The following is a 22526-nucleotide window of genomic DNA, read 5'->3' as shown; positions in this document are numbered from 1 at the left end:
AGTTTTGGTTGACCTCAAGTTTACAGAGGATAGAACATGGGGGCCAGCCAGGAATACATTGAAATAGTCAAGTCCAAAGATAACGAAGGTATGAATGAGGGTTTCAGCAGCAGATGAGCTAACAGAGGTGAAGCCTGGCAATATTACGGAGATGAAGAAAGGTGGTCTTAGTGATAGCATGAATATGAGGCCAGAAGCTCATGTCGAGGTCAAATTTGACACCAAGGTTGTGAACAGGCTGGCTTAATCTCAGACTACTGCCAAGGATAGGGGATGGAGTTGGTCGCTAGGAAATGAAGTTTGGAAAACAATGGCTTCAGTCTACCCAATATTTAATTGGAAGATGTTACTGCTCATCCATGTCTGGATGTCAGATAAGCAGTTTGATAATTTCTAATATTATGCCTCTCCCTCATAGTCACCTCAGAAAATACTCTCCATCTGTCCATTCAACACATGACATAATTCTCACTCATTGGCCATTCTTTCTCCCATTACAGGAGAAAAGAGTTCCAAACATGAGATGAGAACTGGAAATGTCCCTCCACAGATCTCACAGCAAACTAGCACAGACAAGGAGGTGCTGGAAGTAAGTGATGTCTCGGCCTGCCTGGCCATTGGAGGTGGGGACTTCCCAGATGCCTGGTGATAGAGTCAAATATCAGACAATGGCACGAGATATAACACTCACTCATGTACTCATTCATCTCCCACAGGATGGTCATGTGCCTTACGGCAGGTAGTCCAGTTGGTTTGCTCCTGATGATTCAGGAAATGAAGTGTTATTTTTGCTTTTTCCTCAAAATTAGCTAATGGAAGATAATATATTCCAAGCAATCTCATCCAGGTATAAGGTGTATATTTAGCTGAAAACTCAGCACAGCCTGGTTTTTTTGAATAACTGGATGGTAATAGTCAATCCCTATAGGCGGTGCATCCAAGAAGCTATATGAGATAAAGCTAAGCATTGAATATGGGAAAAACTTTTACCCTGCTCCGAAGTTATTCTAGACAGGCAGAGGAAACATGCCAACATATCTTATGAAGAGGTTCATTGAAGAATGTCCATTGTATAAGTTTCTCTAAGAGACAGTGCTGGTGTGGATGAGCTGTGAGAATCTCCCTTCTACAAAACCATTCTCTATTCAAGACTAAAGTCAGTTATATTGCACTTGGGAGTCTCCAGTTCCATTTGATGAATTTTAATAAGCTCTTTCAACAGTTTCCACAGAAAGTGATGTAATATAACTTCTTGATTAAATTCTTGCTTGCTACTCTTACCAAGGTGCTTCACATGTTTGTATTAACTTCACAGCTGTGCTATGTTACACAGCCATTGACTGAAATTCATATCAAGCTGTTCCCTAGTGATTTTGCACTGATAACAATGGTGAAACTGTCAGCGCTCACTGTCATTACTCCTCTAAGACAAACAGCAACTCCTAGCGTTCGCAGGTGTACAGCAATATGTGGAAATCCAGGAGCTGCTATCAGTAATTCTACGTTTCCCTATAGGGTGCACTGTTGATGTCCCTGCGGATTACAATCAATGAGAAATCACTGAACTGGCAAGAACTTACCCTTTTATGCAATTAGCCTTGCTGTAAAAGGTGAGATGTAACTGGGTTTTTAGTAGCATACGGCTGAAGAACCATTTTTTTTGGCCCTGAAAGCTAATTCTATATTCGTTGAGTGCTAAATTCCTGAACTATGGAAAAAAAGCTCTATACTTTTCGAATAATAATCTTTTTAAAGTTTGCTTACGAAAACTTAGCTTCTACCTTATTCCCATGTGTAATCATTTATTTCACTCTTTGTAAAATTTAATTAAAAGTGAAGGATAATGGCTGCACTTTACTCCCTGGCTTACTGTCTGTGAGAATACGTCAATGTGGTTGGCTGTTTACTATGCTTGATGACATCACTGTTGCTGGGCGCCTGGCAATCCCTTTGATGTGGCATCACATTCAGACTGACATTGGCAAAGGTGAAACCCCATACCACAGAGGTCACTGTCACTTCACCCCTCGCCACGAGATCCTGGTCAAAGCATGCACAACGTAGCTGAATGCCTTTGAGCAAGCTTGAAACAAAAGGCCAAACAGAATCAATTTAGAATAATAATAAAATAACTCACAAACCTTTAGATGCCATTTAGCAACCATTGCCAGTAGGATATAAATAAATGTTGCCTGCTGAATTAATTAACCGACCTTCCACCTAGAACCCAATTTAAATTGTGGTTGAGTAGACCATTAAGGATTTATTCAGCGTGCATGACAAACATAATCAAGGTAATGGTTACTTACTGAATAATGACCAGTGACGAATATCCATTAATGGTTGGTTTGTGTGTTTTTTATATCAAAAAGGATAAGATGCTATCTTGTACCGTTTTAACAAAAAAGCTAGTGGCAGATTGCATGACAGCAACATGCAAATGCAGGAAATTTTATGAATCTGTGAACAAAATTGTAAGACATTTTAAAATAAGAATGGCCAAATTTGATGAGCTGCATGATATACTTTATTTGAAATGTAGATAAAATCAATGACTGATTTTGGTATAGCACTAACCTTGGTAAAGTACTAAAATGATATAAATGAAAGCCTCAGCTGTGGTTCAGTTGGTAATCCTTACCTTCTGAGTAATAAGGTTGTGGGTTCAAGATCCACTCCAACAGGTGAGCGCAAAAATGGAGGCTGACACGCCAGTGCTGCACTGTTGAAAGTCTCTTGGTTGAGATGCTAAACTGATGCTGTCTGCCCCCTCAAGTTGATGTAAAGGGTCACATGGCACTCAAAGACCCCCAAGCTCAAAAGTGGGGATGTTTGCTGATTATTGCGCAATGTTCAGTACAATAGGCAATTCCTCAGGTATTGAAGCAGGCAGTGTCCATATGCAGCTGGAATTTTCCGTGGGTTGTGCAGGCGCACACCTCACCCGACAGCGTGTGAAATCAGGTGAGAGGACGTCAGGTGCGCATCCCGATGTCATCGCAAACTTGCGTGATATTTCGCTTGGTGGGCACACGCAGCAGTCGGAAGTGTGCCCGCCGCCAATTAAGCAGGCAATTAAGCCTATTAAGGAGGCAATTATAATCGATTTTACATGGCCCATCCACTTTTACGGTTGGTGGATGGGTCAATCGGCTAGGCGGCCTTCACACTTTCACTGAAACCTCGTTCCAGGGCGGATCATCCGGGGTGAAATATAATAAAAAAAGATATCTGGGGACTGATGTTTTTTTGAGCTCTGCTTGAATGTGCTGCATAGACACAGTTTGCTGCATTTTTTTTTCTTGTCATTTAATCTGTCCAGGTCTGCAGCTCGCTGAGGCAGCTCCGCAGCAGCTGTCTGCCTTCAGGGAGCTCGCTAGAAGAGCTCACTCGTGCCCTCACTTTTCTCAGTGTCCGGCATATTCCCGCCCCCATCGGCAGTGCTGAGGGTTTCTCAGCGCCTATTTCACACTGTCTGGCCATTAATTGGCCAGCCAGCGTGAAATTGCATTTGGGGGCTGACTGCAGCTGGAAGCACATTTCATTTCACATTTCATGTTTCTGGGTCCGCCGATTGCGCATGCAAGACGAGCATAAGATTCTGGCCTTGGACAACATTCAGGCTTGGGCTGAAAAGTAACATTTGCACACACCAGGCAATAACCATCTGCAACAAGTGAGAATCAAACCACCTCCCTTTGACATTACCATCGCTGAATCCCCTACGATCAATATCCTCCGGGCTGCCATTGATCAGAAACTGAACTGGACCAGCCATATAAATACTATGGCTACAACAGCAGGTCAGAAGCTGGGAATTCTAGGGCGAATAACTCGTCTCCTGACTCCCCAAAGCCTGTCCACCCTCACCATCTGTGAATTGTCCATTTTGGCAGGAAGAATAAAAAAGATGCATATTATCTAAATGGTGAGAAATTGCAGGGTTCTGAGATTCAGAGGGATCTGGATGTCCTAGTGCATGAATCACAAAAGGCTAGTATGCAGGTACAGCAAGTAATTAGGAAAGCTAATAGAATGTTATTATTTATTGTGAGGGGAAATTAATACAAGGGTAGGAAGGTCATGCTTCAGTTGTACAGGGCCTTGGTGAGACCACATCTGGAGTACTGTGTACATTATTGGTCTCCTTATTTAAGGAAAGATATAAATGCATTTGAAGCAGTTCAGAGAAGGTTCACTAGGCTAATACCAGGAATGGGTAGGTTGTCTTATAAGGAAATGTTGGACAGGCTAAGCTTGTATCCACCAGAATTTAGAAGAGTAAGAGATGACTTGATTGAAACCTTTAAGATCCTGAGGTGTCTTGCAGGGTGGATGTGGAGAGGGTGTTTCCTCTTCTGGGAGAATCTAGAATTAGGGGTCACATTTTAAAAATAAGGGGGCACCCATTTAAGACAGAGATGAGGAGAATTATTTTTCCCTCAGAGGATAGCTAGTCTTTGGAACTCCCTTCCTCAAAGAACAGTGGAAGCAGAGTCTTTGAATATTTTTAAGGCAGAGGTGGATAGATTCTTGATTAATAAGGGGGTGAAAGGTTATCAGGGGTAGGCGGGAGGTTACAATCAGATCAGCCATGATCTTATTGAATGGCGGAGCAGGCTCGAGGGGCCAAGAGGCCTACTACTGCTCCTAACTTGTATGTTCGTATGTACAAGGTACAAGTCTCTCCACTTGCCTGGATGAGTGCAGCTGCAACAACACCCAAGAGGTTCGACACCATATAGGACAAAGCAGCCCGCTTGATTAACACCCAATCCACCATCTTAAACATTCGCTCCCTCCACCGCCAACTAACAATGGCAGCAGTGTGCATTATGTACAAGATGCACTGCAGCAGCTCACCAAAGCTCCTTCAATAACACCTTCCAAACCCACAAACTTTACCACAAGGGAAGCTGATGCATGGAAACACCACCCCCTGCAAGATCCCCTCTGAGCCACACGCCATCCTGGCTTGGGAAATGTGTCACTGTTCCTTCACTGCCATGGGATCAAAATCCGAAAACTCCCTTCCGAACAGCACCGTGGGTGTACCTGCACCATGTGGACTGCAGTGGTTCAAGAACGCACCTGACCACCACCTTCTGAAGGGTAATCAGAGATGGGCAACAAATGCTGGCCTTGCAAGCAATGTCCACATCCCATGAAAAATTAACAAAAAGCTATTTCGAAGAGGAGAAGGTGAATTATCCCCAATATCCCAGCCAATATTTATCCATCAATCAACATCACAAAAACAGATTGGCCCAGATCTTCTGTTCTCCAGAGGGTCGTACGCCGGAAGGCACCTGGAACATGCGTTGGAGGACCCCCAAGCAAGGACTGTATGGGAAATGTGCGGGAAGTTTCAACGTTTTTTGGGCGACTGCCCAGCATCTGGGACCCTCTGGAACTCCGCTTTAAAGTCAGAGACTTAGAAACATAGAAAATAGGAGCAGGTGTAGGTCATTCGGCCCTTCGAGCCTGTTCCACCATTCAATGTGATCATGGCTGATCCTCTATCTCAACACCATACTCCCACTCTCTCCCCATACCCATTGACTCCTATGGAGTCCAGGAATCTACTTATTTCCTTCTTAAATATATTCAGTGACTTGGCTTCCACAGCCCTCTGCGGTTGAGAGTTCCACCATTTCACCACCCTCTGAGTGAAGAAATCTCTCCCCATCTCAGTCCAAAATGGCTTACCCCGTATCCTGAGAATGTGAGCCCTTGTTCTAGATCCCCAGCCAGAGGAAACATCATCCCTGCATCCACTCTGCCCCACCCAGTCAGAATTTTATACATTTCAATGAGATCCCCTCTTATTCTTCTAAACTCCAGTGAATACAGGCCTAGTCAACCCAATCTCTCCTCGTGCAACAATCCTGTCAGCCCAGGAATCAGTCTGATTAACCTTCGCTGCACTACCTCTATGACAAGTTTATTCTTTCTTAGGTAAGGAGACCAGAACTGCACACAATACTCCAGGTGTGGTCTCACCAAGGCCCTGCACAGCTGCAGTAAGACATCCTTGCTCCTGTACTCAAGTCCTCTTGCAATGAAGGCCAACATACCTTCTTAACTGCTTGCTGCACCTGCATGCTTGCTTTCAGTGACTGGTGTACAAGGACACCCAGGTCCCTTTGAACATCAACATTTCCCAATCTATAACCATTTAAATAATACTCTACCATTCTGTTTTTCCTACCAATGTGGATAACTTCATACATATCCACATTATACTGCATCTGCCATGTATTTGCCTACTCACTCAACTTGTCTAAATCACCTTGAAACCTCTTAACATCCTCCTCACCACTCACATTCCCACCAAGTTTTGCATCATCAGCAAACTTGGAAATATTACATTTGGTTTCCTCAGCAAATCATTGACATATATTGTGAATGGCTGGGGCGCAAGTACCTATCCCTGTGGTACCCCACTAGTCACGGCATGCCACTCTGTAAAAGACCCATTTATTCCTGTCTGCTAACCAATTCTCAATCCATGCCAATATATTACCCCCATTCCCACATGCTTTAATTTTACACACTAACCTCTTATCTGACACTTTATCAAAAGGTTTCTGAAAATCCAAATAGACCACATCCACTGGCTCTCCCTTAGCTATTCTACTAGTTATGTCCTGGAAAAACTCCAGTAGGCTTGTCAAACATGATTTCTCTTTCATAAATCCATGTTGACTTTGTCTAATCCCATTGATATTTTCTAAGTGTCCTGTTATCACATCCTTTATAATAGACTGTAGCATTTTCCACACTGCTGATGTTAGGTTAACTGGTCTGTAATCCCGTGTTTTCTCCCTCCCTCCTTTTTTAAATAGCAGGGTTACATTTTCCGCCTTCCAATTTGCCGGGACTGTTCCAGAACCTATAGAGTTTTGGAAGATGGCAACCAACGCATCCACGATTTCCATGACCACTCCTTTAGTACCCTGGAATGTAGATTATCAGGCCCTGGGGATTTATCAGCTTTCAGTCCCATTTATTTATCCAGCACTATTGTTTTGTAATTCTAGATTCCTTCAACTCCTTCTCACGAGACCCTTGGTTCCCTAGCATTCCTGGGAAGTTATTTGCGTTTTCCTCCATGAAGACAGATCTAAAGTAATTGTTTAATTGCTCTGCAATTTCATTGTTCTCCATTATAAATGTTCTACATATCTCATATTATTTACATGTAGATATGTAGATGGTTCCAATGCTTTTTATTTATTCATTTTATTGGATGTGGGCATTGCTGGCTCGGCCAGTATTTATTGCCCATCCCTAATTGCCCTTGAGAAGGTGGTGGTGAGCTGCCTTCTTGAGCTGCTGCAGTCCCTGTGATGTAGCTAACCCAGAGTGCTGTTGGGGGCTTGTTCCAGGATTAGCAAAATAGATACCCAGGAAAAGTTAAAAGCATTAAATCCAGTCATAGAGTCGTAGAGTCATGGAGGTCTACAGCACAGAAAAAGGCATTTCGGCCCATCAAGTCTGCGCCAGTCAAACAAGCACCTAACTATTTTAATCCCATTTTCCAGCACTAGGCCCATAGCCTTGTGTGCCATGGCATCGCAAGTGCACATCCAAATACTTCTTAAATGTTATGAGGGTTTCTGCCTCTACCACCCTTTCAGGCAGTGAGTTCCAGATTCCCACCACCCTCTGGGTGAAAAAATTCTTCCTCACATCCCCTCTAAACCTGCTGCCCCTTACCTAAATTTATGCCCCCTGGTGATTGATCCCTCTACCAAGAGTAAAAGTTCCTTCCTGTCCACTCTATCTGTGATCCTCATAATTTTATACACCTCAACCATGTCCCGCCTAAATCTCCACTGCTCCAGGGAAAATAACCCCAGTCTATCCAATCTCCCTTCAAAACTAAAACTCTCCAGCCCAGGCAACATCCTGGTAAATCTCCTCTGCACTCTCTCCAGTGTACTCACATCCTTCCTATAATGCGGATTCCAGAACTGCACACAATACTCTAGCTGTGGCCTAACCAGTGTTTTATACAGTTCCAGCATAACCTCCCTGCTCTTATATTCTATGCCTTGGCTAATAAAGGCAAGTATCCCATATGCCCTCTTAACCACCTTCTCTACCTGTCCCGCTACCTTAAGGGACCGGTGGACATGCACACTAAGGTCCCTCTGATCCTCGGTACTTCCCAGGGACCTATCATTCATCATGTATTCCCGTGCCTTGTTTGTCCTGCCCAAGTGCATCAGCTCACACTTATCCAGATTAAATTGCCACTGATCAGCCCACCTGATCTGCCCATCTATATCCTCCTGTAATCTAAGGCTATCCTCCTCACTATTTACCACCCCACCAATTTTCATGTCATCCGTGAACTTACTGATCTACCCTTCTACATTCAAGTCTAAATCATTTATATATACCGCAAGGGACCCAACACTGATCCCTGTGGAACCCCACTGGACACAGGCATCCAGTCACAAAAACACCCCTTGACCATCACCCTCTGCTTCCTGCCATTCAGCCAATTCTTGATCCAATTTGCCAAATTGCCTTGGATCCCATGGGCTCTTATCTTCGTTATCAGTCTCCCATGAGGGACCTTATCAAAAGCCTTGCTGAAGTCCAAGTAGACTACGTCAAATGCATTGCCCTCATCTACACACCTGGTCACCTCTTCGAAAAATTCAATCAAATTGGTCAGACATGACGTCCCCTTAACAAAACCATGCTGACTGTCCTTGATTCATCTCTGCCTCTCCAAGTGTGGATTAATTCTGTCCCTCAGAATTGCTTCCAATATTTTCCCCACCACTGAGGTTAGACTGACTGGCCTGGTTTATCCCTTCCTCCCTTCTTGAATAACGGTACCACGTTGGCTGTCCTCCAGTCCTCTGGCACCTCTCCTGTGGCCAGAGAGGTATTGAAAATTATTGCCAGCGCCCCTAATATCTCCTTCCTTGCCCCACTCAATGGCCTGGGGTACATTTCATCCGAGCCTGGAGATTTATCTACTTTTAAGCCAGCCAGTCCTAACCTCTAGGTAACAATACTACTGGCAAACCCCCAACACTGCGCAAGCCCCCACCCCTTGAATAAACCCCACATCCCCGACTAGTGCCTCCCCGACCACCCGACTATGCTCACTCCCCCTGACTGCCCCTGCACCTCCCAACTATCCCCTCAACCCCGACTACCGTCCCCACCCCCACCCCCATCCTACCCCGTGACTAACACCCTGACTAATTCCTCCCACTTGCTTGACTATCCCAATCCCCACCCCCGACTAATGACTACCTCCCCGCCCACGACACTCCCACTAAGTGCGACTAAACCCCTAGCCCCATCGGCTATCCCCCCACTCCCTGACACCAGCCGGCCACCCACCCTGGGGTTGTGAAAGGAGCTCTATAAATGTAATTTTTTTTTGAGAATCCATCCACAGAATCATGCCCACAATATTCAAGATCACAATATCAATATGGCACACTGTACTTCATCCATCCGGAAATAACTTACAACACAAAAGTAAAATGCTGCAGATGCTGCAATCCTGAAATAAAAACAGAAAATGCCAAGAATACTCTGCAGGTCTGCAGCATCTGTGGAGAGAAAAACTGAATTAACAGGTGGGGGAGGGGGCTGCGCAGAGGCAGTAGTCACGAAATTTCGGGATGACAGTTGGCCTGCTGGTTCCCCAAATCCAAGCTCCCCTTGAGGTGGCATGGCTGGGAGCGGGGGGCGCGGTTGGTGGGGGTGGTGGTGATGGCAGGGTTAGCCATCCACAAATGGTAGTAAGCCGTCTCAACGAGTTGGAGCCATATTGGTGCCTGTTGTCAAAAATCCCTGGAGGGGGAGGGAAACAGTGTAGTTGCCGGAAGGTTCCCTCCAGATGGCAGACCAGAGGCCCGCCCTCCAGCCAGGCTTAGATGTCCTCCGTGCCTACCTGCCTGGTTTCAGCTGCAGGTCTCTAGTTTCAAGAGCCCAATCACCATCCTGACTTGGAAATATATCACCGTTCCTTCACTGTAGCTGGGTCAAAATCCTGGAACTCCCTCCCTAACAGCACTGTGGGTGTACCTACACCACACGGACTGCAGCGGTTCAAAAGGCAGCTCAACACCACCTTCTCAAGGGCAGCCAGAGATGGGAAATAAATGCTGGCCCAGTCAGCGAAGACCACATCCCTTGAATGACTAAAAAGGTCGGGGTGAGAGATTAAAGGAAGTCCTGGGGCTCTGTTGACCTTGTAGCCACGGTCATCCATAAAGACCCCGCCTTCTCAATTTCATCCCTCACCTGAGACGTGGTGACCCTCAGGTTAAACTCACCACCAGTCGTTCCTCTCTAATGAGAGAACAGTCCATGACCCTCTGGGGCAAAGGCCACTTTCAGTCAGGGTGAAAGATTAAAGGCAGCTCTGGGGCTCTGTGGGCCATGCTATGCATGGCAAGCACCTCGTACTGCAGGGGGCTTAAGGCCTGGGCATTCAATGGGGATCCGGCACAGTTTGGTGCTCAGGGGGTGGGCCTTGTCTCGCGCTCGGTAGTGATGGTGGTGTCTAGCTCGATACTGAGCTGCAGATGGGATAGTCATGGTTATGGTCAGGGGAAGCATCTGCAGCCTTTTTAATGTGGAAAGTGTAATGACGGGGGGAGGGGGGGTAATTGAAACTCACCTGGGGGAGTCACCTCTGTGTGTGACTGTGCACATAGCCTCAAGATGGGGAGGGCTGAGGTCTGCATGGGGACATCAACAGTGATGGGTTCAGGAGAGAGGGCAGGAATGTCAATTACAATGACAACGGGTTCCAGGGTTACTGGGGGGAGGCTGGAGAATAACCGGGGTGGGTAGGGGTGAGTTCTACCTGCACATTGTAAGTCTCTAAGATGATCAGGTCTCTAAGATGATAAGATGAAACTCTGACAGGGGGACGGTCGAAGCTGGTCTCAAAGTAAAAATGCAGGATCGCCATCTGGAGACTCCAAAGTCATGACGCAGCTTATAACAGAAACTGGAAAAGAATCTGTAAAGGAGGGAGCTGAGGCAGTGTGGTTGGACTCAGGGGCCCTAACAGGGGGCACCCTCACACTGCTTAGAGTAACAACATGGAAATGGAGTCTGAGCTGATATAACACAGGAAGAGTTTATTAAGAAGGTGCAATTGGAACCATTGACATTTGAAGTGCTTTAACATGAGGCTGCAGGAGTCATTGGGGTGACAATGAAGTTGAAAAATTTGAACATGAACAGAGAGGAATGTGAGAATGGAAGATGCAGCCGACCGTGAAGGGAGAACAGCTGCTAGGTATCTGCAAGATGATCAATGAAAGCCTCTAAGGTGCCTACTCCAATTGTCATGGCTAATGGGCCAAAGGGCATCCAGTCATTCCAAGTGCAGGTTAGGCATAATTAGGAGACCAGATCAGACATAGTAGGAGTGCATTAGGTTAAGCTGAACATACCCTGGATGTGCTTAAGCCTCTTCCAGCCTCTCTGGGATTAAGATGTCATGTAACTGGAGTGGCACATTGGTCACTTAGACCTGTGAGGTAGCATCTCAGCTGGAACGCTAGATTAGGGAAAGGTGAGTAGCACAGATGCCGCTCTAGGGCATTGCAGTGGCTTTCTGGTCGTGATTGGGAGATCCAATATAGTTGTCCATTACACTTTAATCTGTTGGATCCATCTCTCCACAGGGAGAAGGAGGATTGAATAATGGGATCTGCACTCAACGCTGCCTTCTTGATGGCAGTGATCCAATTGAGCGGGAGAAGAAGGGCCCAAAATCACCTAGCACAGCTTTGAGCAGAGGCCCAGCCTGAGGACCATGACCCAGGGGAGCTCCAGTTAGACCCAGAGGATGAGAAGGTCAGACCCATCCCATGGAAGTGACTCGCATGACCAAGGGTCTACCGAAGACACCATTCCTATCTGGAGATTAGTGAGAGACAATGCCGCAGAAGTCTACACTTGTCAAGATATGTGGTGGATCCTATCTTCCACATTCTGTGGGATGATCTAATGTCGCATGGACTGGGAGGACATCCCCTATCAGTACCTCCAGAGGTCACCGCCGCACTCAGTTATTTTGCCTGAAGATCGTTCCAGGGATCCATAGGGGACTTTTGTAGGATCTCTCAGGCCTCCACACATAAATGTATCAAGGAGGTGACAGATGCCCTCAGCAGTAAAGCTCATCATTATGTAAAGTTCACACTCAATGAAGCTAGCCAGGCTGCTAAATTCCTGGGTTCCACGGCAATGTCTGGCTTCCCTGAGTACAGGGTGCGATCGATTGCACACATGTGGCTTTGAGAGCTCCATGGCAGCAGCCCCTGATGTTCATTAACAGGAAAGGGTTCCACTCGACGAATGTTCACCTGGTATGTGACCATCAGGAGCACATCATGCAAGTTTGTACCAGGTACCCTGGAAGTTCCCATAACCCATGCATCCTGAGGTACTCCCAGGTGCCTCAAACAGTCGAAGGATCACAACACTTAAAGGGCTGGCTGCTGGGTGATAAGGACTATCCGCTTAAACAATGGCTCATGACACCCGTGCGTCGTCCTCAAAGTGCCTCGGAGAAAAGATGCAACATGGCGCATAGTTCAACAAGATCCATCATCGAGCAGACCATTGCCATCCTAAAGATGCGCTTCCGATGCTTGGACTTCTCAGCTGGGGATCTGCAGTCCTCTCCAGAGAGGGTGCCCTGCATCATCATGGTCTGTTGTGCCCTGAACAACCTGTTCCTTCAAATGGGAGATCACTTGCCAGGGGGAGACATGGAGGAGGCTGAGAACTCCTCGGACTATGAAGTTCTGGAATGGCAGAAACCTGAAGAGGGCAATGATAGGGATCTTCCAAATGAGGATGTAAGCGAAGCCACAAGAGGCCATACTCATGCTCTGTGTCATACTCCTAGGCATGTATTTGCCCTCTCACTCACCCTGTCTAAATCACTTTGAAGCCTCTAAGTGTCCTGCTCACCACTCGCAATATATATCAATGATTTGGATAAGGGAACGAAATGTAAACAAAATGTAATATTTCCAAGTTTGCTGAAGACACAAAACTTGGTGGGAATGTGAGTGATGAGCAGGATGTCAAGAGGCTTCAAGGTGATTTAGACAAGTTGAGTGAGTGGGCAAATGCATGGCAGATGCAGTATAACATTTACAAGTTTGAAGTTATCCATTTCGGTAGGAAAAACAGAATGGCAGTCTATTATTTAAATGGTGATAGATTGGGCAATGTTGCTGTACAAAGGGACCTGGCTGTCCCTGTACACCAGTCACTGAAAGCAAGCATGCAGGCGTAGCAAGCAGTTAGGAAGGCAAATGGCATGTCGGCCTTAACTGCGAGAGGACTTGAGTACAGCAGCAAGGATCTCTTACTGAAGTTATACAGGGCCTTGGTGAGACCACACCTGGAGTATTTTGTGCAGTTTTGGTCTCCATACCTAAGAAAGGATATACTTGACATAGAGGGAGTGCATCAATGGTTCACCAGACTGATTCCTGGGCTGACAGGATTGTTGTATGAGGAGAGATTGGGTCGACTAGGCCTATATTCACTGGAGTTTAGAAGAATGAGAGGATATCTCATTGAAATGTATAAAATTCTGACAGGGTGGGACAGACTGGATGCAGGGATGATGTTTCCTCTGGTTTTGGGGTCTAGATCAAGGGTCCACAGTCTCAGAATACGGAGTAGCCCATTTAGGACTGAGATGGGGAGAAATTTCTTCACTCAGAGTGTGGTGAACCTATGGAATTCTCTACTATAGAAGGCAGTGGAGGCCAAGTCAGTGGTCACTGATTATACTTAAGAAGGAAATAGATAGATTTCTAGACTCTAAAGTCATCAAGGGGTATGGGGCAAGTGCAGGAGCATGACTTTGAGATAGAAGATCAGCCATGATCATATTGAATGGCGGAGCAGGCTTAAAGGGCTGGATGATGTACTCCAAATGTTTTGTTTCTATGCCTTAGAATTCTAAATCCCTCCCTCCTACACCAACTCTCCAGCCAGCATTCATCCAGCCTATTCTTCTGTTCTTGATCTCACTAGCACATGGCACTGTGAGTAATCCTGAGATTGCTATCTTTGAGATCCTGCTTTTTAATTTATGTATTTCCTAGCTCCTTATATTCTGCTTTCAGGACCTCATCCCTCTTTTTACTTATGCCGTTGGTACTGACATCTCTGGTTGTTCACCCTCCCCCTACAGAACGTCCTGCAGCCGCTCAGTGACATCCTTGACCCTGGCACCAGGGAGGCAACAAAATATCCTGGTGTCACGCCTGTAACTGCACAAACGTCTATCTGTTCCACTTATGATAGAATCCATTTTCACTATTGCTCTCCCACTCTTTCCCCTTCCGCCCCACCCCTGTGCAGCTGAGCCACTCGTGGTGCCACGGACTTGGCTTTTGCTGCATTCCCCTGAGAAACCATCTCCAGTAACAGTATCCAAAATGGAAAATCTGTTAGAGAGAGAGATGGACCTAGGGGACTCCTGCACTACCTGCCTAGTGCTTTTACCCTGCCTGGAGGTCACCCACCCCCTTTCTGCCTGTGCTGTCTTTACCTATGCTGTGACCACTTCACTGTATGTGCTATCCACAAAGATCTCATCTTTGAAGATGCTCCACAGTGACACCAGCCGCAGCTCCAGCTCCGAAACATGGATTTCGAGTAGCTACAGCTGGAGACACATCCTACACACAAAGTTGTCCTGGACACTGGAATTATCCCTGATTTCCCACATCACACAGGAGGAGCATTCCACATGGCCGAGCTGCCCTGCCATGACTTACCCTTAAACTATTTCCTTTAATTTTATTTCCTCTAGAGAATATTAAGGACAGTAGAATTACTCATCAGGCCCCACTGACAAAGGCCACTGCCGCTCTTCTTTCTTATGAAAGGTAGAAAATTTATTTCCTCTTCACTGAACTCCATCTCTCACCAAACTCCAACTTAAGTACTTTAATGCAGCCCAAAGCAGCACTTCAGTGGACAGTGGCATCTTCTGCAGTCCATTCTGCCTTGCTCTCCCTGCTGGCCCTGAACCCCTGTGCCTGCACCTCTCCTCCCACAGGTGTCTCCCTGGAATGCTGCCTGTGCACACCTGGCCTCCTTTCCCTTTGCCCCTCTCTTCCTCTTCAGAGGAGGTCCCCCCAGTGGAGTAAACAAGCTGAAATGCAGATGGCACTGCCTCATGCTTGAAGGCTGCACTGGGCAGAAATCCTGCAAGAGAGAAAAACAAAACAGTCCTCAAAACAAAGCTAACATAGTAAATACTTCAGCAGAAGCCACAGGACAAGAAATGAAATCTCAGCACTAAAGTAGCAGCAAATTCTCACCTGAACTCCTAGCAACTCACACTGCCAATGCTCTGGTCCTCTTTTACCCCACCCTTGGAGGAGAAATGTGAAAATACGGGTTGGCTGTCAGCCCATGTTGCCCATGCCAGAAGCACTAAATGGTGTGGTAACGTAAAACTCTGTTAAATTGGTTTGTTAATGGGCTTAATTACCTGTTTAAATGTCAGAAGACACACCCCTGACTCCTGCGCAAGCCCACTGACCTTAGTATTGTGTGCGAGCTAGAAGATGTCGGAATGCGCGCCTGATGTCTTCTCGCACGATTTCACGTGATTTCAGGTTGGGTGTGCCCCTGCTCAACCAAAGCAAGGTTCTGGCCTTAATCTTTCCAACCCTTCTGCTACATCTTGGTGGATCCTCTACATCCGCAGCAGAGGTGGAGGCAGCCTGGGACACCCTGTTGTCTTTGATGACTTTGGCAGGCATCCTCTGGAGGGCTGATTCCCGAAGGGCCTGCTTTGCGACTCCTGCTGTGAGGCAGGTGCACTGTCCTTGGCCTGTACAACTGGAGGTGATGGGATCACAGGCAGACGGGATTGGGATCGGCTGAACATTCACAGAGTCGCCTGAGTGGATGGCCCCAGGATGTCCAGCTGCTGCTGTTCCTCCTTCTAGATGTCCGGGGGCCCCTGCCTGACTCCTTGAGGGGAGGTAGCACCTGGAGGGAGGTCTAGTTGCTCCACAACCCCCTCTCATTTAGCCACTGATCTATCTTACCAATGCCTATAGCAATGGAGTGAAGGTCTGAGCGCAAATCCAGTAGAACCTGCTGGACCAAGGTCTCCAAGGCGGCCGCCACTGTTTCCATGTCGGAGCTACAATATCTGTGGACAGCCTCTCACAACTCCGCCTGATGTTCCGCCGCCTGTCTTTGCATCTCCAACATGTTTGCAACAGCCGCTTCCAGAGGCTCATCATGTGATTCAGACTCAGCGGGTGGCTGTTCTCCATCAGTCTTCCAAGTGCCAGAGACCTGGGCTTTCACTGCCTCTGATTGCTGTGGAGACATGTCTGTGAGGTGTTGCCCAGAAAGTGACCCCGAGGTTAATCTAGATCTATGACCCACCAGGGTGTGTGTCTCTGCGCTAGTGGAGGGTGCAGGTGAACGCTGTGATGGGTCTTCTTCAGATGGCTCCTCATCATCCTCCTTTGAGGTAGCCTGGGGGCTGGGGTTTATGTTGCCTGTGCAATGGGGCCTACGTTGCCTGTGCTGGTCTGCCTGGACCTGCTGCTGCCTATAAGAAAGAGAAGATAGATTTAGTTCATCAACAGGCTGAATACAACATTGCATGTCACTCACTGTGAATATCAGGATGTGATCAGCTCATGGAGGGCTTATCCATACTGGCTTGCTGGAAGAGGCTGATCTCACCCTCACCACAGAGTGATCTCTGTCCTCCCCTGCCAATCCGGCGACATCCTCCTCGAATTTGGAGAGTTCCTCAATGTTGACCGTCCCTCCTTCAGTCTGGGATCCCTCCCTCTAGTGGTGGACAAGCTTGGCCTGCATGAAGACAAAAGGATAGGATATGCTGAGAAGGGATGGAGCACAAGTTGGGAAGCATGCATGCCTTCTGTGTGTGCTGAGCACCCTCTCCTAGTCAGTGCTAAGGCTGCTGTTTGTTCAAGATGATAGATGAGATGCTGGTGAATAGGCTTTCAATGCTGATATCTCCCCCACTAATATTGTGTGAGATCCCTGATCTGTGTGATGCTTTGAGTGCATAATGAGAGTGTGATTTTGGAGTGAGCTGTAGGTTGACTTACCCTGGTGGTGCAGATGAGATCATTCAACCTTTTTCTGCACTGGATGCATTTCTCGGGGGGTTGCCACAGAGCTGACCTCCTTTGCGCCCACCTCCCAAGCCAGCAAGGTGAGGTTGGTGGACCTCCTGGATCCATCCATGGGAAAAAGAAGCCTCCGGTGCTGGCAGACACCTCAGTTAAAGACTCCAGGGAGCCATGGCTAAACCTTGGCGCACTCTTCTTGTTCCTTGAGGCTATCCCCAGAACTTTGGACTACTCAACTTGGCTGCAGAGAGTAAGGCGTGTGTTTGGGTGGCATTTAAATATGACGCCAGGAACTTCGACCCCATGAGGTGACAGCGGGCAGACGAATCAGTCTCCACCCCACCGCGTGATTCAGCAAGCAGCTGGCCTATGTTTAATTACTGACATTTCAAGCAGAAGATCGGGCGAGAAAGCCCAACCTGCAGATCAGCGGGAAACTCACCACTAATCCCAGCTGCCACCTAACTTAGTCTCCGAAGCGGAACATTCCACCCTTAGCGTTTTTAGAAAGTGCTCCAGTGTAAGGGTAACAATGAGATTGGACTTGAGTGTAAAGGTCCGCAGTCAAATAGTCTGCTGTGACTTAAGGATTGCTTCTGATATATGAACACTCGATTAAGCTACTGGAAGGGTGCTGGCAATTGTAGAATGGTCCATGACAAAGGTGGAGTTGGGACAAACAGTGAAATGGATGCTCAACACTCCTTTCAAGTGAAGCAGCATTTCACTTGCATTTCCCCTAACTTAGTCTACTGCATTTGTTGCTCCCAATGCGGTCTCCTTTACATTGGAGAGACCCAACGTAAACTGGGCGACCGCTTTGCAGAACACCTGCGGTCTGTCCGCAAGAAAGACCCAAACCGCCCTGTCACTTGCCATTTTAACACTCCACCCTGCTCTCTTGCCCACATGTCTGTCCTTGGCTTGCTGCATTGTTCAGTGAAGCCCAACGCAAACTGGAGGAACAGCACCTCATCTTCCAACTAGGCACTTTACAGCCTTCCGGACTGAATATTGAATTCAACAACTTTAGATCTTGAACTCCCTCCTCCATCCCCACCCCCTTTCCATTTCTTCCCCATTCCTTTTGTTTTTTCCAATAATTTATATAGATTTTTCTTTTCCCACTTATTTCCATTATTTTTAAATCTATACCTTTTATGCCCTGTTAGTCTTTCCACCCCACCCCCACTAGAGCTGTACCTTGAGTGTCCTGCCATCCATTCTTAATTAGCACATTCGTTTAGATAATATCACCACCTTCAACACCTCTTTGCACTTTTGTCTGTGGCATCTTTTGATTATCTGCTTGCTTGTCCCTACAACCACAACCACCCCCCACCCCCCGCCACTTCTCTCCCTCCACCCCCCACCTCCCCCCCCCCCCCCCCCCCCCCACCTTAAACCAGCTTATATTTCACCCCTCTCCTAATATTACTCAGTTCTGTTGAAGGGTCATGAAGACTCGAAACGTCAACTCTTTTCTTCTCCGCCGATGCTGCCAGACCTGCTGAGTTTTTCCAGGTAATTCTGTTTTTGAAATGGATGCAGATTGGCTGAACAATAGATAACAAAGAGTAGGGGTAAAGGGTAGCTCTTCAGATTGGAAGAAGGTAAAAAGCAGTGCTCCATAAGGATCAGTGCTGGGACAGATGTCATTCCTAATTTAGACTTGGACTTAGAACGGGCGGCTAGTTTTTTTTCAGCCGACGCAGACGCAATGAGCTGAATGGCCTCTTTCTGTGCCATAGCCTTTCTATGGTTCTAGTAAGTAGCCCGATATCAAAATGTGCAGATGATACCAAATTGGGGGCTGTAGCTTACGCTGAGAACAAATACAAAAATAACACAAGAAGACATCAGAAATCTTGCATACTGGGCTGTTAAGTTGTAAATGATCTTCAAAATAGATAAATGTGAGAAAACGTTCTTTGCTGGGAAAAAATAGAAACATCACCTACACCATAGAAAATAAAAATTGAATGGGGTAAAAGAGCAAAAGTACCTAGGAATACAAATAAACAAATTATCAAAAGCAGCAATGCAGGTTAGCAAAGCAATTAAAAATATTAACGATGTGCTGGGATTTGTTTCTAGTGGTGTAGAATTCAAATGTAATTGAAGCTAAGTTAAGCTTGCATAGAGCCCTGGTCAGGTCCGATTTAGAGTACTGTGCACAGTTCTGGTCCCAAACTATAAAAGGGACATAGAAATACTGGAGAAAATGCAAAAAAGATTGATAAGGATAGTACCTGAACTGAGAGATTACAGTAATCGGGAAAGATTGAACAGGTTGTGGCTTTTATCTTTAGAAAAGGGAAGGTTTTGAGGACAGACGTCGATGGAGGTCTTTAAAATGATAAATGGTTTGGAGACTGTGGAGGAAACATTTCCACTGGCAGGGAATACAAAACTAAATACAAGATGATTACTAATAAATATAATCGGGAAATATGCAGACATTTCTTGACTCAGAGAGTGGTTAGAATGTGGAACATGCTACCTCAGGAAGCCGGGGGCAGGGGACAAATAGCTGAGACCCTTTCAAAACAAAAGTATACGAGTGAAAAGGCAATAGAAAGTTAGGCGGTAAGACTGAAATTAAGTGGAAAACTCGTGTGAGGTCTAAACATCAGCACCATGTACTTGAGAAGAATGACCTATTTCTACACTGTATGTTCTTCATAATGTCTTTGTAACTACAGGGAGGGAAGAATTTTTGAAGAATTATCTCAAAAACCCCTTATCAGTTGGTGATCACTAAACAAAATAAGTCTAGGAAATACAACAGAAATTCCACAATTTCAAAACTCTTACCTAACAAATGCATGGGAAACCAGCACTCCTGCAGGATCTGCACAAACTTCTCTGTCTCTCCTGGAGGCAGGAGGAAGTACCACAGGATGTGTGATGCAAAGATTGTGACCCTGTATAAAAACAAGGGTAACCACAGTCATTGCAACAGCTTTTATTTTTCATTCATTCACGGGATGTGGGCTTCGCTGGCTGGGCCAGCATTTATTTCCCATCCCTAGTTGCCCTTGAGAAGGTGGTGGTGAGCTGCCTTCTTGAACCGCTGCAGTCCATGTGGTGTGGGTACACCCACTATTGAGGAATCTTCCTGCTGAATGTGGTGGGAAAAGTATTTACCCATGTTGCATATGTCGGACTGCTGATCCTGGCTGAACTCATCCACCCCAAATTCCAGCGTAGCTTCAGAAATGGAAGATCTGCAACTCTCACAAGATCTTCTCCATCCGGCAACTGCAAGAGAAACGCCATTAACAAAGGAGAACATGATAAATTTCCTTCATCGACCTCACCAAGGCATTCAGCCATATGAGCAGAGGCGATCTATTTAAGCTGCTTGAGAAAATTGGCTATCCACTGAAGCTGCTTAATGTGACCAGCTCTTTCCATGACCACACGATGGATAAGAACAGCTATGACGGGGCAACATCAGGACACTTTGAGATCCGCAGTGGGGTCAAACAGGGTTGTGCTCTGGCACCAACACTGATTGGCATATTCTTCTCTTTGCTGCTGCTACCTGCCTTCAGGTCATCTACAGAGGGTGTCGACTTACAAACCGGAACTGATGGAAAGCTGTTTGGCCTTGCTCACCTGAGACCCAAGACAAAGGTGTGGCAAGTCCTCTACATTAATGATGCTGCACTAACATTCTCTACTGTGGAACACTTGCAGCAGCAAATAGACAAATTCGCACATGCCTGTAAAGAATTTGGTTTGACCATTAGCATCAGGAAGGCAAATGGCATGGTCCAGCATGTTGCCATACCGCCATCGATCAGCATTGACAAAGTGACGCTGGAAGTTACGACAGCTTCACATATCTAGGTTCCACAATCACCAGCAATCTGTCACTTGATGCTGAAATCAACATGCACATTGTAAAAGCTGCAGCTGTTATTTCCAAGCTGAATAAGAGAGTGTGGAACACCAGCAATCTGACTCAGAACGGCAAACTTTGCTTTCTGGCAAAGTCAGCTTTCGTTGCCCATCCCTAATTGCCCTTGAACAGAGTGGCTTGCTAGGCTATTTCAGAAAGCAGTGATGGGTAACCACACTGCTGTGGATCTGGAATCACATGTAGGCCAGACTGGGTAAGGACAACAGGTTTCCTTCCCCAAAGGACATTAGTGAACCGGGTGGGTTTTTACAACAATTGATGATAGTTTCATGGTCACCATTACTGAGACTAGCTTTATTAGTGTAGTAAATTGGCCACAGGTCATGACCTCCTGGGCATGCAAACCTCCACTACAAACAAGACATGAAGATGGCGGGCTTTAACACCGACAAACCAACAGTTGTTGACAGGTGTGACCTCTGAAGGCTGACTCACTGCAAAGGGAATTGGGAGAGGAAAGCAGAAACTAAGAGCTCGGCTGGCTGGACAGGTGAGCCAGGGAAAGCAGAGGCCGGCGAATCTTGTGACTTCTCAGCCCACTGTCCTCCTCTGCCGCAAATGCGGCAGAGACTGCCAAGCCAGAGTGGGACTCTTGAGCCACACCAGACGATGCTTACCACAAAGTTCACTACCACAGCACAAACCATCATCTCACCAGACAGAAGGCTGCCACTGTGCATATAATTCACGTGTAGGGACATCAGATTAGTGCCATGTGGTTCAGGGTAAAGGCCCAGGTCTTCTGGTCAGGATTGGAAATCCTGCTTCCGATCTTGATCAGACAAAAAAAAAAATCACATACTTACCTTCTTCCGATTTTTCTGGCCAATCTTCCGATGGAGGATCCTGCAAATGATCCAATGCAGCAAAACTGGGAGGGAGCGGCAGAGAGAATGTGCAAAGAAACCACACCCCATTTTTTAAGGCACTGGCTTCTGTACCCTAGTAAGTAAAGAGTTTAAATGTCTCAAAGCCTCTTTGAAAAGCTGCAGAGAGAAGGTAAGTGGGTAAGAGGGTAGGGCGAGTGAGGGGGTAGGGTAGGTCAGGTAAGTGGGTAAGGGGGCAGGGTGGCAGGTTGGTAGGGTGACAGGGTGGCAAGTTGGTGAAGTGGGTGAGGTGGTAGGGTAGCAGGGTGGCAGGTGGTTGAATGGGTAGGTGGGTCATGGGGCAATCATGTCAGGCCAGGGGACGTCAGGTGATGGAGGCTAGTCAGGTCGGATCGGGGAGTAGTTGGGATGTCAGTTGGGGTGTCTTGGTGGGGTCAGGTCAAGTCGGTGGGGAGTCGGGTGGTGGGGGCTAGTCAGTCCATGTCAGGGGAAGGCAGGGGTGTCAGGAGGGAATTGGATGGTGGGGGCTAGTCAGGTCGGATTGGGTCTGAGTCAGGGTATCGGGGGAGTCATGGTGGTCAGCTGGGGGCC

The sequence above is a fragment of the Cetorhinus maximus genome, chromosome 3, assembly GCF_964194155.1.
Source record: "Cetorhinus maximus chromosome 3, sCetMax3.hap1.1, whole genome shotgun sequence".
In the NCBI taxonomy this organism is placed as follows: domain Eukaryota; kingdom Metazoa; phylum Chordata; class Chondrichthyes; order Lamniformes; family Cetorhinidae; genus Cetorhinus; species Cetorhinus maximus.
The sequence above is the reverse complement of the archived record's forward strand: the minus strand, read 5'-3'. Positions refer to the sequence as shown.